Source organism: Medicago sativa, chromosome 2 (genome assembly GCF_051527215.1).
Source record: "Medicago sativa cultivar Bolivia chromosome 2, Bolivia_mono, whole genome shotgun sequence".
NCBI classification, from domain to species: domain Eukaryota; kingdom Viridiplantae; phylum Streptophyta; class Magnoliopsida; order Fabales; family Fabaceae; genus Medicago; species Medicago sativa.
Genome location: NC_140750.1, coordinates 76,360,741 through 76,378,997, shown reverse-complemented (window position 1 = coordinate 76,378,997; position 18,257 = coordinate 76,360,741). Strand labels below are relative to the sequence as shown.

General features: G+C 33.3%; 1 long non-coding RNA gene and 1 pseudogene across 2 annotated transcripts; one reads left to right on the top strand and one right to left on the bottom strand.

The window, feature by feature from the left end:
- Positions 1–3,527: 3,527 nt before the first annotated feature.
- LOC146950856 (putative CoA ligase CCL7) lies at positions 3,528–6,801 on the top strand (annotated as a pseudogene). Its single transcript, XR_015027719.1, has 5 exons — positions 3,528–4,579; positions 5,272–5,605; positions 5,928–5,995; positions 6,098–6,200; positions 6,446–6,801. The product of XR_015027719.1 is annotated as a putative CoA ligase CCL7 (transcript).
- Positions 6,802–16,644: 9,843 nt separating this feature from the next.
- Positions 16,645–18,128, bottom strand: LOC146950855 (uncharacterized). The gene is made up of 2 exons (XR_015027718.1): positions 16,894–18,128; positions 16,645–16,823 (listed from the first exon to the last, which is right to left on the bottom strand). It is a non-coding gene; the product is annotated as an uncharacterized LOC146950855 (long non-coding RNA).
- Between the last annotated feature and the right edge of the window lie 129 nt (positions 18,129–18,257).

Below are 18,257 nucleotides of genomic sequence, written 5' to 3'. Positions count from 1 at the left end.
GTTAGTAGTTATGTTTTATTATGTGATCAGCTTTAACTGACTAACTTTGATGTGGTTTTTGTGTTTTGTTTGAAGAAGCAATAATTAAATTTATTTTCTCTTGTGCTTTGAATTTCGAGGACGAAATTCTTTTAAGTTGGGGAGAGTTGTAACGCCCTCCTTTTATTTAATTATTTTTATTAAATTAGAGTCTATTTATGTGATTTAATTATTTATATGAAGTGTTAATATTTTATTGTGTGGTATTATTCTATTATTTAGAATATGAGAATTATTAGTGTAAGTAAAATTGGGGGTTGGAATAGAATATATGTTATTAGATAATAATTTAAGTATTATTCTTAAGTGGGGGAGAAATATTATTATTAGTAGAAATAAATAATTATTAGGGAAGAGAGTAGGATTGTGGTGAGAAGAGTAATTAGAGAAAGAATAAAATCTGTAAGTGAGAAAGAAAAACAGAACGCGTACACTTGGAGGAAAAGAGGAGAGAAAGAAGAGAAGTCAGAGAGAACCCTAAGAACGAAGAATGCGACTATTGGATTTCAGAAAAACAATCTAAGGTAAGGGTGAGACTATCTTTCACTAATATTAAGTCTGTAGATCATTAGATTGCATCTAACGTGTTTTAGGATGAGTTTTGTAAGATTATGAGAATTAGGGTTTGAGTGAGAATTAATGATTAGGTGATGATAAACCATTGAATTGATGTATAGGGAGAGTTTTTATTTACCATAAGGTTGTATGAACATATGGGTAGTGAAGGGTTTGTGTCTTTCTTCCTTGTTTTCATGAACTTTAGATAAATTCGAGTTAAATTCGTGCTCTACTTTGTTGCTGTGATTTAAGGTATGAGATTATCTCTGGATTGATGATATTGAAGTGTTAAATTCGTAATTTAATTGTAAATATTTAATATGTTCGGTGCTTTTCCTGTGATCAAATCGTTACTGCAGTTGGCAAAGTTATAACATGATATGCTTCATATAATTGTTTTCGGCGAACAGTGAATGTGCGTGCTACGTTCGCCTTTTTGAATTGTATCAAATGATGATGTGTTATGTGTCTATTCATGTTTAGCTGTTAAAATCACATAATATGTAGAAAAGAGTTTCTACGAGCAATCAATTTCCTTTTTCTAAAACTATATTTGAAAGCTTATATAAATCTCTAAAACTAAAGCAATTGAATAGCACACGTGCTGTTAATTGCAACATATTTGTACCCAATGATTGAAAACTTATATAAATTTATAGCTTATCTAATAATAATTATAGTAGTAAAGAGTTGCTATTATATTTAGAATTAAATATAATCCTAGTTAGTTAAGGAGTTAATTTTCACTGTTAGTTAAATTTGACATGTTTGATACACTGTGTTTTAAACAAAGAATTTAATTGATGAGAGATTTGAAGGTGTGTAATTGATGAGTTATTTAGCAAAGTGTAATTGATGAATTATTTGATTGAGTGCAATTTATGAATTGTGCAATGATTGTAAAATTAATGTGATAATGATAAATATGCTTTATGTGATTCTCTTGATGATTAAGTTGATGTGAATTGCCCCTATTAATGATATGATATTCAAGCACCATTATATGCTATACCTTGCTGCTGTTTACTGTTGTTGACTGTTAATGTCTTGAAGTTGCATGAGTCGGTCTAAGTTGTCATGATTTAGGAAGTTGTCCATTTTAATGGAGTTGTATAAGATGTTCACGTTGTTGTCCAAGTTGCATTTAGAGTTGTGTTGTTGCATAGTCAGCGATGGGGGCTTAATGCCTGACAGGTCCAAATATGACCTTAGCGATGGGGGCTTAATGCCCGACAGGTCCAAATATGACCTTAGCGAAGGGGGCTTAATGCCCTGGTGGTACCACATGCATATTGAAGATGTCTAAGATGATTTAAGATGATTTGAGAAGTAGCAGTTGCATAGTCGAGTCGAAGTTGTTAAGATGTTAAGATGTCAAATTGTCAAGTTGTTAAGATGTCAAGTTGATAAGTTATTAATGAAGTGCTATGATGAATGAAGACGAATGATTATTTGATGTTAGATGTTGATGCTTATAAATAATGTTTGATGAAATGTGGTGACGTTTGTGATTAATATTGATGCTATGTGATGATTGTTGGTGACTATTATATGATGTATATGTTGTTAAATGTAGTTTATGAGTTACCTGCTTAATATTATTGTTTGAGAAATCTCACCCCTTCTGCTTGAAAATGTTGCTCTTCGTATGGGTAACTTGCAGGTAACCAAGATTAGTTGCGGTCGTGAGTGGACTCCTCACAAGTGTGTGTCTTTAGGTGCTCTGATACGTAACGGGATGAGAGTTTTGACTTTGTTTTCTATTCCTTACGTATTGTTTTATGAGATTTTATAATAAAGGTGTTGGACTAAACCAGTTATTATATTTTAGACTTTTATGATGATGAGGCCTTAGTGCCAAAGACTTTTTATGTTGAATGAACTAATTCCGCTGCGAAGTTTTGAATTACTTATGTTAAATGGTTTTGAAGAATAAATTGTTATTTATTCAGTTTATGAATTTTTAAGTAGTGTAGCATTCCGTTTAAAGTTGAATTACTCTGATTTTTAATTATGAAATTTTTACGTTGGGAAAACGGGGTGTTACGCAACCTGTTATTCCTATGTGGCAGCACCCTAGCCCGGGGTGATACAACATTGATGCGGCTTTCTCATCTCATCTCAATCGTACATGTATTAGTATATGTGTTCGTGACTCATAAAGGATTTTTGTTTTGGCCAAGACTGTCACATACCCTTGTATGGTTTCGGTTGACGTGGGTGAAGCTTTAGGTTTGCACTCGGCTTTGCAATGGCTGGGTGACATGCAGATGGATAGCATGGATTTTGAAAACGGATTCAAAACTGACATGTGATGCTTTTCTGTCTACTAGGAACGAAACATCCGAATTCGAGTCTATTATTTCATCTTGTCGTTCACTTTTTAATTCTTTCTTTTCTAACTCTTGGGTGGAGTTTGTTAGGCGACAAGCCAACGCGGTTGCTCATGCTCTTGCAAGAGAAGCTACATTATTAGCTAGTCCCGCTGTTTATTATGATATACCCTAATGTATTGAATTTCTTATTATCAATGAAATGCTACAAGCATGTTTCCCTAAAAAAAAAATTTAGGGATTTGAGATTTAAGTTGGAGATATTGATTTTTGGTTCAAGGACTAAAGTGGTCATTTTCTACTTTCACTTTAGTCCATGTGACACACTTAACAGAATTATTTAACATCAGGGACTAAAGCGACAACGGAAGTGCAGAGTCAAGGACTTTCTTTGTACTTAACTCTGAGTCGGGACCTATATGACAGCGAAGTGCAGAGTCAGATACTAAAGTAACCATTTGCTCATTATTTTTTACTTTTTGTGTGTTTTTATCTTTTCAAATCGAACAAATGAAAAAAGTTATAAATTGACAGGATCGAACTCCTAGAAAATATGTGTTTCTTCAAAACCAAAAACAAAAATCAAAACCAAAAAGCTATTTTCAAAAAAGTGCTTTTTAATGCAGAGATCAGGTTACGGTTCAGATGGAATATATAGGTCCTTAAGACCTTCCCTCCCTTATCTTACCAAAAAATCCAAACCTTTCTCTTGTCACACACCTCTTCAACGAAGTCGCTTCTTCCCCAAACAAAACCGCTCTTATAGATGCTGATTCTTCTCAAACACTTACCTTCGCTCAATTAAAATCCCTTACGATTAAACTCGCTCACTCTTTAATTAAAATTGGTTTAACCAAAAACGACGTCGTTCTCTTCCTCGCTCCTAATAGTTATCTTTACCCCGTTTTCTTCCTCGCCGTTGCTTCCATCGGCGCCGTCGCTTCCACCGTCAATCCTCAATACACCACCGTCGAAGTTTCTAAACAAGCTAAAGATTCAAATCCGAAACTCATTATCACCGTCGCTGAATTATGGGAGAAAGTAAATCACCTCAATATCCCCGCCGTTTTTCTCAATTCCTCCGGCGCTGCAACGCCGGAGACAGTTACGAGTTTCGAATCGTTTGTGAAACTCGGCGAATCAGCAACCGAATTTCCGAAAATTGACGTGAAACAAACCGATACGGCGGCGTTGTTGTATTCCTCCGGTACCACCGGTGTAAGCAAAGGAGTGATTCTAACTCACCAGAATTTCATTGCTTCTGCTGCAATGATTTCGATGGACGATGAATTGAATGGTGAAATCAACGACGTGTATCTCGTTGTACTTCCAATGTGTCATGTGTTTGCACTTGCGGTGATAACGTATTCGCAGCTTCAGAGAGGGAATGCGATTGATTCGTTGAAACCGTATGAGTTTGAAGTGATTTTGAAAACGATTGAAAAGTTTAGGGTTACGAGATTGTGGATAGTGCCACCGATTGTACTTGCTCTAGCGAAACATGATTTGGTTGATAAGTATGATCTTTCGAGTTTGAAGTCTATTGGTTCTGCTGCTGCTCCTCTTGGGAAAGAGTTGATGGAAGAGTGTGCTAAGCGCTTTCCTCATGCTGTTGTTTCTCAGGTCCATTCTCTTAAAAGTTAAATCAAGTTTAAGATGGATTAATGTGATTGAATATTTAATTTTAGTTTTTGTGTCGAAGTTTAGGTAATTAAGGTTCTGTTTGGCAAAATAAATAAATAGCAGATAGCTGATAAACTAGCTTACGGCGAATGAGCTCATGCTATGCTTTGATTCTTCCTATGTTGTTCCCAGCTGGTTCAACTTATCTTGGTCTCCTTTGACAACTCTTGTGCTAAATTACTTGTTTGACCTGTTTGGGGCAATTCTGCTGACAGAATCTACCCTCTTTTGACAAGAAATGTTACAAATTATATTGGCAAGATTAAGCATCAGATATTTGAACAATAGTTCTGCTTAGTGCATTGCCTTTTCTTCCTGATGTGCATAGATGCATGGTGTGATTAAACAACCTTGCTCCCATTCCATGTTTTTGCCTTCTGAATGTAAAAAGAGTGACACAGCTGCTGATACATGTTATACTCCGCCCCTGTTCTTATCATCAATTGAATGATTCTTTTTCTCAAGTATTTTGTTTGTGCTGGTATAGAGCTGGCATATAGAACATTTAAGCTCTGTTAATTTTCTATTAAACACCGCATATGGATTTATCAGACATCAAATTTAAAATATTAAAAAGATCAAAATATGTCACCACTCACCACTAAAGCTTCTGTTTGAAGAAGATAAAGGCTTGCTTATTACCAGTGACTGGAAGGAGATTTCTTATGTGATATATGGAAATGCATCCCAATGGCTTTAGATGACATATTGGTGTTTCCTATACTTTCAACTGTTTATAGTATGGTTGTGATTCCTTTCTTTACTTCATATATAGTTTGTCATTGATTTATATTCCGCAGGCTCATTTCCAAATGCAATTTATTGAACTATTACTTAATTTTTCAGGTTATTACAACAATCCACAAGCCACAAGATTGACTATAGATGAAAAAGGTTGGGTACATACAGGAGATCTTGGATATTTTGATGAGGATGGAAATCTTTTTCTCGTTGACCGTATCAAAGAACTGATCAAGTATAAAGGTCTCCAGGTATGTAATTCAAATGCCTTGTTAATGATGATAGATGAATGTAAAATGTGTAACACGTCATACATACATGCCAATTTCAACTGAAATTGCTGTCAGGTTTAGTGTGATATTCTGGGATAGAGGTGCATTAACATATGTTAAATACCAAACTAATTGTATCTGAAAGTCGAGTATTGTAGCTTAAGACCAGCATAATATGTATGCTGCTCTGTTTGGTTAATTATTTTGTTTATAACCCTTGTGGTCATACTTGATGAAGAATATTTATGATCAGGGGCTGTAATCAGACTGAATTGTTTTCCATTTTCTTCATCCGTCTTAGGTTCCACCAGCAGAACTTGAAGGTCTTCTTGTTTCTCATCCTGAAATACTTGATGCTGTTGTCATTCCGTAAGTCTCCCTTATGTTATCGTTATTCCATTTTACCAACGCAAGAAACACATCTCGTGTTTTCAGTAATTGGGATTCTTAGTTAAGCTACCTCTTCTGTAGATTTCCTGATGCCGAAGCTGGTGAGGTTCCGGTTGCCTATGTTGTGCAATCACCAAATAGCTCACTAACCGAGGAAGATATCCAAAAGTTTATTGCTGATCAGGTAAGATAATGGGCAAACTTGGTCTCTGAACTCTCATGACATTATGATAGTGATAAACCAACACAAAATCGCAAGAAAAACCCAGTTAGGTAAAATTTAAAATTGGCATGAAATTCATACATAAGCCTTTTTAGCTTAACATTAATCTTGTTTGCATGTTTCCACTGCTGGCCAATTATCTCATCTGACCTACTTGTTGTCTCTGCATTTTTTTGGCTGTCACTTATGTTTGTATTTGTTTGCAGGTAGCACCTTTCAAAAGACTGCGAAGGGTGACGTTTATCAACACTGTTCCAAGAGCAGCAACAGGAAAAATTCTGAGAAGAGAGCTTATTGACAAAGCACGAACCAAAATATAAGATCACATATCTTTTCTATTTCTAAAACCATTTTATTATCTAAAAAAGAAGGTGGTTTCTTTATAAGCCCCCCTCATATCTCTTTAGGCCCCCTAAAGTTACCAAAATGCCCTCAATAAGACATGCTGTACATACCTACCGAAGGTGAATGTTTTTAATTTTATTTTTGCAGCTTCTGTACATATGTACCGGACAACACTTTCATTTTTTTGGTGCAGTTTCACTTTATCTTTTTTGGTTCAGTTTCACTTTCATTTTTGTTATAACGTAAACCACAATTTCTTCACACAATTTCTCTGTTTAAAAGTTTTGCATCATATTCTTGGTATTGCCAACAAATTCTGACTTTGCTGAGGCATTCAAAGTGGAAAATAGGAAAGGAAAATAGTGTAAATCCCAAATTATTAGGGAAGGCCAAAAGAACTTAAATCTTTTTTTGAGCTTGATATTTTTCCACATATTCTTTTAACATAATGTTGTAGACTCATATGTGTCATTGCTCCTTGTAAATAACTCATGTACCATACGTCCATACCCCTTTTCTCAAGTTACTCTTTCTTTAAACTTATAAATAACTTATTTAATAGAGAAAGATAGGTAGAGAATTAGAGATGGCAAATCACAGCATCTTAGACTCCTTTGTAAAGATTCCAACTATAAAGTTTAAAAAGCTTTTCATCAATGGAGAATTCGTGGACTCAGTTTCAGGTTTTTTTTCCTATTAGTTTCCTAAATATTTGCCTCAATTCTTATTTATTTTGGTACAATATTTACCTATGTACTATTGCACTACTTCTAAACGTTCCAAATTACATTCCACTATCAGAAAAATAAGAAGATACACATTGAACACTATCTGTCCGGTACGTATGTACAGAAGCTGCAGAAGTAAAATCAAAAACATTCACCTTCGGTAGGTATGTACAGGATGTGTTATTGAGGGCATTGTTGTAACTTTATGGGGCCTAAAGAGATATGAGGGGGGCTTATAAAGAAACCTTCAAAAAAGAAACAGTTTAAGGGTCCTTTAAAACATAGTTGTCAAAGCGGAAACGCGGCGCGGCCACCCCAAAAATTGACGCGGCGCGGTAAGCGGGCGCGACGCAGGCGCTATTACATGACGCGGACACTAAAACTAAATATTATATTATTAATTAAGGACTAAAAAAGTATGAAAAAAATATATTTAGTATTAATATAGATGAGAAAATTTTATTTTGCATTCACATTTAGACTTCATCTTGATCATATTAATTCCTAGATCTCTAGATCGTCTTCATCTTGATCATATTAATTCCTAGATCTCTAGATCTCTAATCAATCTTTCACTTCTTCCCTTTCTTCTTCATTTTGACTGTAAAAAAAAGGATGATTAACAGAGAACAGAGATGAGATTTTGTGGTTTCTGTTGAGATTTTTTTGTTGACCCGCTTTTTGCCCGCGTTGAACCGCTTTTTGCCCGCGTTGACCCGCTATTGTTCCGCATTTGCCTAACGCGCGACTTGGTCGCGTTCTGACGCGCTAGGCTGTTTTCAGCCGCTCCGAGCCGCGTTAGACCGCTATTGACAACAGAGCTTTAAAAAGCCCATTTTAATAAGTTCTGTGATAGAATGCATATTGTCCTTGACCAAAAAAATAAAAAAGAACGCATATTGTAAATCGTATAGGTATAATAAAAAGCAGAAGGAGGAATTCTAATATGGTCATAAGACCAAATAAATAGTTGTTTGGTCACACTCACATAAAGAAGTATTTTTTTAATAATAAAGAAGAAATTGATAAAGAAAATGAGTGAATATTTTGAGGATAATCTTTTTACGTGTGTGTCTCCAAACATTATTGATTTGGTCTTGTAACCATAGAAGAAAACCTCAAACCAGAGGTTTGGACCACTGTATGGAAGAAAACAACTATTAATCAATTGAAGAGATTGCTGAAAATTTGAATGACACTCGTGTGGTGAAGAAAATTATGGACCACTTTTAAAATTTGATCTTGTCGTAGTTATTGAACAATCTCATGATTTAGAAGCCATGAATATTAACGAGAACAAGAATATCTACAAGTTTATGAGAAATGACATCACATAGTCTGGTTCTCGTTCTCTAAACCCAAAGTAACTCAACGTAAAAAATTAATTTTGACATATTAAAATGACGTTGATTATTTTTTTCTTTAAATTTATTGTTCATATCACATTCACATGATTTTAAACGTATCTATCCATACATAATGCTTTGGAGTTTATGGTTGAATATGTGTGGTATATTGAGGTGAGCAGAGGCTCACATGATTTTAAATAGAGTACAAATTGATGGTTGATGATAAGCTGAAGGACAAATATAATTACATTACATATGGATATCTTGTGAAACAATGTAGATCTATGTTGCAATTGTACAAAAATTATCAAGTATAGTAGTTTTACTTGACGATCATCAAATGACAATGCTCGTGCAAAAGATCGAGCATTTATCTCTTAGGTTACTTGCAGTACTTTTAATTGCATTCATGATTGTATCTCTTCTATAATCATTAAGCAATTGCCTTAAGCTTTTTTGAGTAAAAAAATGTACCCAACCAACCATGAATATTTTCCTTTTAATGCATTTTTTTAATCAAATTTAATTTTACAATATCAAATTTATGTGTGGGAAATCGTCAATTATGCCTCTAAATTATAATATCTCTCTGATTTAGTCTCTAACATATTACAAATAAAATTTAGTATATTTTTTGTCATTTTTGTCTATAAAGTAAATTGTATTGAGTAAAGTGGCATATCTGTACTATATACAAAGAAAACAACCTATTTCAGCTCTTTTAGGTTGACTTTTTCTCTTTCCAAAAATACATTCAATTTTCAAAACAAATAATACATGTAACAAATAGATAAGAATATATTTAAATATTAAAAAAATGTAACAAACACGTTATGAATATATATATATATATATAGGGATGGCAAAGCGGGCCGGCCCGCCCCATTTAGGCCCGCCCCATCTAAGCCCGCTAAAAACGAGACGAGACGAGCCGAGTCAAATTTTGTGACCGAGTCCAAAATCTCACCCCGCCCCGTTTAGTGGCGGACTTGCGAGTTGGCAGGCCGGCCTGCCAAACAAAAAACATTTTTTTTATTTTTTTTACAACTTAATTGTTACAAAAAAAACTATGTTGCTTTTATCGTAAAAAATTATAAAAGAATAGGTAGCAAGTAAATTTGTGAAAAACAAGATAATTATCAAATTGTCGAATTCAACATCATAACTAATAGCAAAATAAGGCAAATCCGCAACATAAAACAAATCATAAAATAAATCCAACAACCAAATTATAAAATAAGTCTCAAAATAAATAAACTCAACAACTAAGATAAATCCAAAAGCATAAAATAAGTCTTAAAATAAATCTAACAACCAAAATAAATCCAAAAGCATAAAATAAGACTCAAAATAACAAATTGAAACACGAGTTAAGCGGGCCACCCCGTCCTGCCCCGTGCCTGTCCCGTTTCCAACGAGTTAAGCGGGCCGGCCCGCCCCGCCCCGTGCCCGCCCTGTATTTTAACGAGATGAAACGAGCCGAGCCAACTATAAAAAGCGAGTTCAAAACTTCGACTCAGCCCGCCAAAAATAGTGGGCCAAACGGGCCGGCCCGGCGGGTCAGACCCGTTTTGCCACCCCTATATATATATATATATAATAAACTAGATGAGTAATTTGTTTGATTTTTTTTCCTTTATCATTTAATAAGTGTAACAAACTAGATGAGTATATTTCTCACTTTTTCATTATCCCAATTATAGTCTCAAACAACTTTTCCTATAATATCTATAATAAAGATTGTTGTTGGTGTAATTAAAAAAAGTAATTTAGATTATATTTTATGTTGTATTGTTGGTGTCATAGACATAGATAATCATGATTAGTTTTATCTGTTATAACTTGAAAACAACAAACACTTATATTTTTAGTTTTAATCAAAATTAAAATTACAAAAAAGAAACAGGGTTTTTAATTTTCAAACGTTAGCGTAATAAAAAGAGCGGAAAGACAAGCACGTGATGAGTGCCCGTCTTTTCGCTAGTTTCATACACCATAATATAATGAGTACTTATTATTCATAAATTCAAGAGAAACTGATACTTTATGGCTTTGTTTGGTAAGACCATTTTTCCAGATGATTTCACTTGAGTGTCTTTGGTGCCTTTGATTTTGTAGGAGTTAGAAAATCACTTTTTCAATGTGAATAGATGTGGTGTTCGTCGGCATATATTATGCAATATCATTATCAATTGAGCTAAGTTCATAAAGACATGTGCCTTTATTCCTATCTCACTTAATCAATTATTCTTTTTCGTCTAAATAATTTATTTTAATTATTCATCTCTTAAATACACTAAAATCATCAAAGTCACTAAACTTCAATGTCAGCCGAGTGTAATCCTTTCGAGATTATAATGGATAACATATGGCTTAAAAGCTCATATGTAGAGGTGTTCACGGATACTGGTCAACCAGAGAACTCGATCACCTAAACCAATTCAACTCGCATTTTAAAACAACCAAATTAAATTCAGGTCCTACCCGAACCAACCTATTCAAATTCATTGTTGTTTAGTTCGCATAGCGGACTTGATATTTTAAATAAACGAACTCAACCCGTTAACATTTGACATGCCTTATATATATATATATATATATATATATATATATATATATATATATATATATATATATATATATATATATATATATATATATATGGGTTTTGCTAGAAGCCACCTTTTATGAAGGTGTCTTTTAGCAAAAGTTATAACTAAAAAGTGGAAATCACACCTTGAGGTGTGGGTTGCTAAAAGACACCTTCATGGGTGGCTTCTAGCAAATCCCTATATATATATGGATAGGATCAATTGACACCAAGGTGTCAAATTAATTTTGACACTAAATCTCAACCCTTTATTAATATTTGATCAATGGCTTATAATAATTCATTTAATTATCTCACGTGACTATAAAAATTTCCACTTTTGTGTCATCGCCAATCTCCAGTTGTTCCTACTGACTCATTAAAAAAAAAAGAAATGATATTTTGACAACCACTTTTTTGATAACTTTTGGACAACTTTCTCTCTCATACTCACATGATGTTGTTATCCTCTCTCTTCCTTTTTCTCTCTCCATTGTTTTTGACCAATAAGAAGTGAGAATAACAAGGTTGTCAACAAAGTTGTCATCAAATTAATGGATGTCAAAATATCATTACTCTAAAAAAAAAAGATCCTAATAATGAGTAATTAATGACATGAACTTGCAGAGAAAACAAATACATCAAGGGTACAAATTCTCATATAGAAGTATGCACATGATATGCTTGGGAAAATTCCATCTCCTATTTATTTTAGAATATATATTTCCGTTAATCTAATAAGGACTTGAAATTGGGGTTGAAGCAAGAAGCACCGGTAGGATCATCAACAATGAAAATACTTCAAGAGGCATTTGTAATTGATTTTATTGTGAAATTGTATTATATATTGTTGTTATATGCAGGATTTTTTTTTTTTTTTTATATTGATCGATAGTCATTCAGGACTTATACTTCTCCTAAAAAAAAATGTATTTCTCATTAAATTATGAATCTCTAATTTATATAGAGGCAAAGGTTTGAATTGATGAAGGCAAGTTGAGATGAACCCAGGAGAGCCGAGAAATTAGAGGATAAAATAGGCAAGTTCAGATTTTTTATTTGTAGAAGGCAAGATGAGATTTTTGCTAGAAGCCATCCATGAATGTGTCTTTTAGCAATCCACACCTCAAGGTGTGATTTCCACTTTTTAGTTATAACTTTGCTAAAATACACCTTCATAAAAATTAGTTGGTGTTTTTTAGCAAATGCTCATAAAATAACTTGCTAAAAGACATCTTCATAAAAGGTGTCTTCTAGCAAAACTCATATATATATATATATATATATATATATAGTAAAGCACAATTCTTACCATAAATCTATTTTTAATTACAATTATAGTTTTTATTAATTTTAAAAAAATGAAGTCTAAATCTAATTTGAGAGAATTCCTTCATTCATTTAAATTGAGAGACCTCTTGATCCTTTCACTTTTTTTATAGATAATATGTATTTATTTTTAGATTTGATTCAAATTGTGGAAGAACTTTTTAACATCCAATAATTTGTTTTATTCCATTTAATCTTTCATTCCTTGCGTTGACCCAAATTGCTCTATTGAATGATTTGTATTTATCATGGCGAAGGATTAATTATAAAGGAAGATTTTCAATCGATCATGGTTGTGATCTCCCACTTCATCTTGTGTGATATCTTTCCTTATAATTAATCTCTAGCCATGATCGTCTTCTTTCTCTATTGATAAAAGAAGAATTGGACTGCGAGCTCATGAGTCGTATTAGCAAGACTCTCATAGTGCTTATGAAGGAAAAAAAACTCGCATAGTGTAGGAAAGAAAATCTTGGGTTACATAAATCCATTTATATTTACATTAACCTAGCGTAAAATTGTTCGTATTCTATTCTTGAGCTAAGAATCAAATCCACACTTAACTAGAATAGAATAAAAACTCCTTCAAAAAAAAAAAAGAATAGAATAAAAACAACAGTGGGGATTAGTTGGACGGTGTTCGATTTTGAAAGAGTAGCTGTACTAGAAGACAAATGATATACGATAGAATATTATGTACCTTAGTAATACAATAGAATTGACTACTCATTAGCTTGTTTCTAGAGTGAAATACCTTTTTTTTTTTTTTTTCCATCTGATTCTAAATTTAGTTGCACATTTCTTGATTAGCACTAGAAGTTGCTACTAGATCACGATTTTATAATTGTCATTTAAAATAAAAGATTTCAATTTATAATGCTTTTTAATTAATATCTTGCTAAAGAGTTGGCATGCTAATTTTGAGAATTGATTCAAAATTGAAGTTTGGAAATCTGCCAAAATTGTAGCACGATTTTTGGACCATAATTGACACTTCCCATTCGGAAAAAATCGTAGCACGATTTGTCAAAATGGTAGTACGATTTTGCGCTGAAGAATAAAAATAAAACGTATTTTTTCAGCATGAGATTTATTCCATATTTTGAGGGTTTAACTGCTCTCTCCCCCATATTAGGTCAATATTGGACCGAACTGGGTAAACAAATTTCGTGTTCTCTCTCTCTCTCTCACGATGTTTTCTACTTTTGCTTGTGTTTATAACTGTCACCCACTTGTTTTGGTTGCTTGATTATTTTGCTCGACACATCAAGAATTTTATTGGTGTGATTTTTAACGAATTCACAACAATTGGCGCCCACCGCGGGGCAAGGATCAAACGATAATCATGTACCATGGGTTCGAAGTGGGATGCTGAGATATTTACCGAAGATAATGATTTTGGGTTATGGAAGGTAAAGATGGAAGCGATGTCAATACAACAAAAGTGTGAGAAAGCTTTGAAGGGTGAAGGTGCGTTATCAGTCACCATGTCACAGGAGGATAAGACCGAGATGGTGGACAAGACCAGAAGTGCCATTGTCTTGTGCCTCGGGGATAAAGTTTTGAGAAAGGTAGAGAGAGTGTAGAGAGCCAGAAAACAAGGGTTTAAAAGCATACACAAAAGCTAGGGTTTGTAGAGTTTGCTCTTGGCAACAAACACTAGGGTTGGAATTGATTCACCTTGGAGAGAAACACTATTAGAGGATTGAGTCTATTGGTCACAGGAAGAGATTGGGACTTTGGGTAGAATTAGGTTTGAAGACTAATTCTTGTAACCTCTTTGATATCTCTTTGTAAAGTTACTCATCATTATAGTGGAACGGAGGGCTGATCTCTCCCCCGGACTAGGTCAGTATTGGACCAAACTGGATAAACAAATTTCGGGTGGTTCTCTCTCTTTCTCTCGATGTTTTTTGTTTTTGCTTGTGTTTATAACTGTCACCCACTTGTTTTGGTTTCTTGATTATTTTGCTCCACACATTAAGTATTTTATTGGTGTGATTTTTAACGAATTCACAACACTAATATGTGTCGTAAGGGCACATGTTAAGAATTTTTACAAATAAAAATTAATTATTGATAAAAATTAATTTTAAATTTTTGAAAAATAAATTGACACAATTTTTTAAAACATTAAATTAGTCGGTTATTGGATCGAATACCGAGTTTTAAAAAAAATCACCTAAATTAGAAGTATTTATTTGAGACAAAAAAATTATTACAAATATGTAGGAAGTAGTATGTTATTTTGAGACGCCAATTCAACATCAAAATCCGATAACAATTTAGATATACTAAACAATTCTAATACTCCCTCCGTGTCAAAATATAAGCAAAATTGACTTTTTAGATTAATTCATTTAATGATGTATGTAGTCCATATTATGAACCACATACATCATTAAATGAATGAACCTAAAAAGTAAATTTTGCTTATATTAAAAAACGGAGGGAGTATGTGGCTAACTGCCCTCGTTACATTGTTTTTTGGACTAAACTACACTCGATAGTCGATACATTATTAATGAATATAATAATATATCGTTACTCATTAATTATTTACTACTCCCTCCATTCCTTTTCTTTTGATGTTTTAGAACTTAAACTTTATTCCAAAACTTTTGATGTTTTAGAATTTTTAATACTTTTTATCCAATTTTGCCCTTGTTGAAAAACACACTTTGAAAATTGGAAGTTTAAATAATAAATGCAATTTGTGTGGTGAGTTTCAATAATTAAGGAGATTAGGATTTTGAGAAGAAAAAAATCAAGGAGTAAGTAAGGGTATTTTAGTATAAACCATACAATTATTCCTATAATTTAATGATTCCTTAATATTTGTGCAATCACCTAAAACATCAAAAGAAAAGGAATGGAGGGAGTACTAAGTATGATCAATTTTTTACTTCTAAAAAATTAATTATTTACTTCTAAAAAATGTTCAATTTTTTTGGTTAAAAAAATATGATCAAAATTCCAAACAAAACATTGAAAGCATAATTTTAGAAGACGGCAATATTTTCGGTAGGTTTTCCCTTAAAAAAACGGCAATAAAAAACGTGTTCAAGTGTTAAATTAATTTTCATTAGGAATTTAGGACATTTCCAATGGGTAAATTAAAACAACCATGTATTCAACGTAACTACAGGAAATTAACGTATGTCAAGTTAGGACAACCTATGTCAAGTGTTAAACGTGGTTCATTAATTTTAGGACATTTCCAATGGCTTGTGTTACCAGTTAGGGACCACCACCTAATAGCTGGGAAATACTTGGGTGACATAATGTCACCGTGACATTAAATCTGGGCCACACAAAGGTGTTGTGTTGTGTGGCCCAGATGTGTTGTGTGGCCCAGATTTAATGTCACGGTGACATTATGTCACCCAAGTGCTTCTCCCTAATAGCTACCTGCCCCAATATTGAGATGAAAATAGTGGGAAGGTTGTTAAGAAGGGGAGGCTATACGTGCAAGACCCCTCTCCATAGCCGGATCTTGGGGTGTGCAAACCGCAAACAACTCAATGGACCCTAAGATATGTGCCTCAAAAAAAAAAAAATTATAGTCTAATAGTACTATTAAGTGTTAGGTGAGTGTTTTCATGGGATGGTGGTTTGAGGTTCTTCATGTATGCGGTAAAGATTTTCACTTTTGGGTGTACCGCATATATACGGTTGTATTTATCTTTTAAAAAATTTAAATAGAACATTGTTTTTAAATAAAATACATTTTTATTTTATTTCGGGTCTCTTTTCACTTACAGAACCGAACCCGTAGAAACGACTCTGCCCCTCTCTCTTCTCATTTTTATGGGTATTTGGTCGTAGCATTCAATGTAACGAGTTTAGGTTCTTTGAACATGATAAAGTTTTTGAGAAATGAGTCATGCTTGTTAAGAAGCTAGGACTGTCCTTGAACATTCGATTCAAGAAGATGAAGATTAAACGAAGATAGAGAGATTTGTTTCTGGTTTTTCATAATGGTTAAGGGTCGAAAAGGTTTGGAAAGAAAGTGGTTCAGTGTGTTTGTACATTTTTCCATTCTAGAGAAGGTGCCTAATCCGTATGTAAATGGAAAAATCTCATTAGAAGATGAAATTGAACTTGATCATGCACAATTGCTTATACATTATACATACACAAACTATAGGCTGATAAAAAAAACTGAATCTTTAGATCTTGAGAGAGTAATTTTCTCAACTTAGATCTAACTCTCTCCACCATTGTTGCACGTACCATGCAGCTGTAAGAGAGAGATCGGGAAGTTATATATATATTAGCAAAGAATTTAAGAACTAAGTCAGTGATCTTACCCTTTGATCGGCGCCGGCGCAGCCAACAACATTGGCTACATTACATTCGTACAAACAGCTTCAATGAAGTTTGATCAAAATAACCAACATGGCATTCATCTGCATATGCATCTGCACCTAGCCCTTGCTCCTTCCTCATACTATATATTATTATAAATTTATTGACATGTTTCTATGTTACAGACGCAGCCAGGGAAAGTGCAGGTGCAAATGCAGATAAAAGCAACATATTGGAATCAAGATATAAATATAATGGCTAGCAATGACGTTGGCAGCTACTATTTTTTATGTGAATGAGTTCCACATGAATGAAGGGGATATATATAGTGAGAAAAAGTTCAAAGGGATGTGAGAATGATTCATTCCAAATCTCTAAAGATTTGGCACCAATTCAATGAGAGGCTAAAATATCTCGAAATATTATGGACCATTGATTCAATAAGACAATGGTCTATCTGTATAGCATATGTCCAAATACTAGGAAAAGATTAAGTCACTGTACCAACTAACCAAGGGTTGTTCCAAGGTGTAAGCAGCATCTCGACCCTAGTTGAAAAGTTTTTTGGTCGTTTTCTTTGATTATAAATTAATGTTAATTACTTGTTACCGTTGCTATTTTTGGTATGAGAGCGTTTAATTTTGTTGGAAATCAAGTGTGAGTGATTACATCCTACATCGAATAAAAATGAAGAAAACGTTGAATGTATAACAAAGAGGATTCACATACCTGATACCTTGGAATTTTTGGTAAAAGTACGATGAGTACGATGTCTCTTTTAGTGGATCCTACATTAACTCATTGCCGCTCCCCAGATTCCTCATAATATGACCACTTTGAGATAATTTTTGGGGCAACTCTCCCTCCTACCCTCAATCTAATTAGAGAAATATATATCTCTCTTTCTTAGCTCAACGGGTTAAAATGTCAAAATTGTTAGACGAACGTCATAATCGGGGTTCGAACCCCGACATCTCTATTTTATGTATCTGAGTTTAAGATGACTTTGTCATTTCGTCTATCTAAAAAAAATTATATTTAGTACATAAATATAATTTTTAGATTGATTTAAACAAATTGAAAATTAACGTAAACTGATTAATATATTTTACATATAACATTACTTAAGTTAATTGAAAATTTTGAGCATTCTCCGGCACACCTTGTGCTAGAGAATTCGTTTGTGTTTCTAATATATTCCATTTTTTATTGTAAAAAAAAAAATTTACTTTTGTCGGTTGATCAGTCAGATATTTTATCTCTTTAATTATTTTATTTACTCCTGGTGTTCTAATAACAAATTTTAGAAAGAACACTCCAAAAAGAAAAGAACAGAAAGAATAAGAGAGAGATATTTTAATAATTA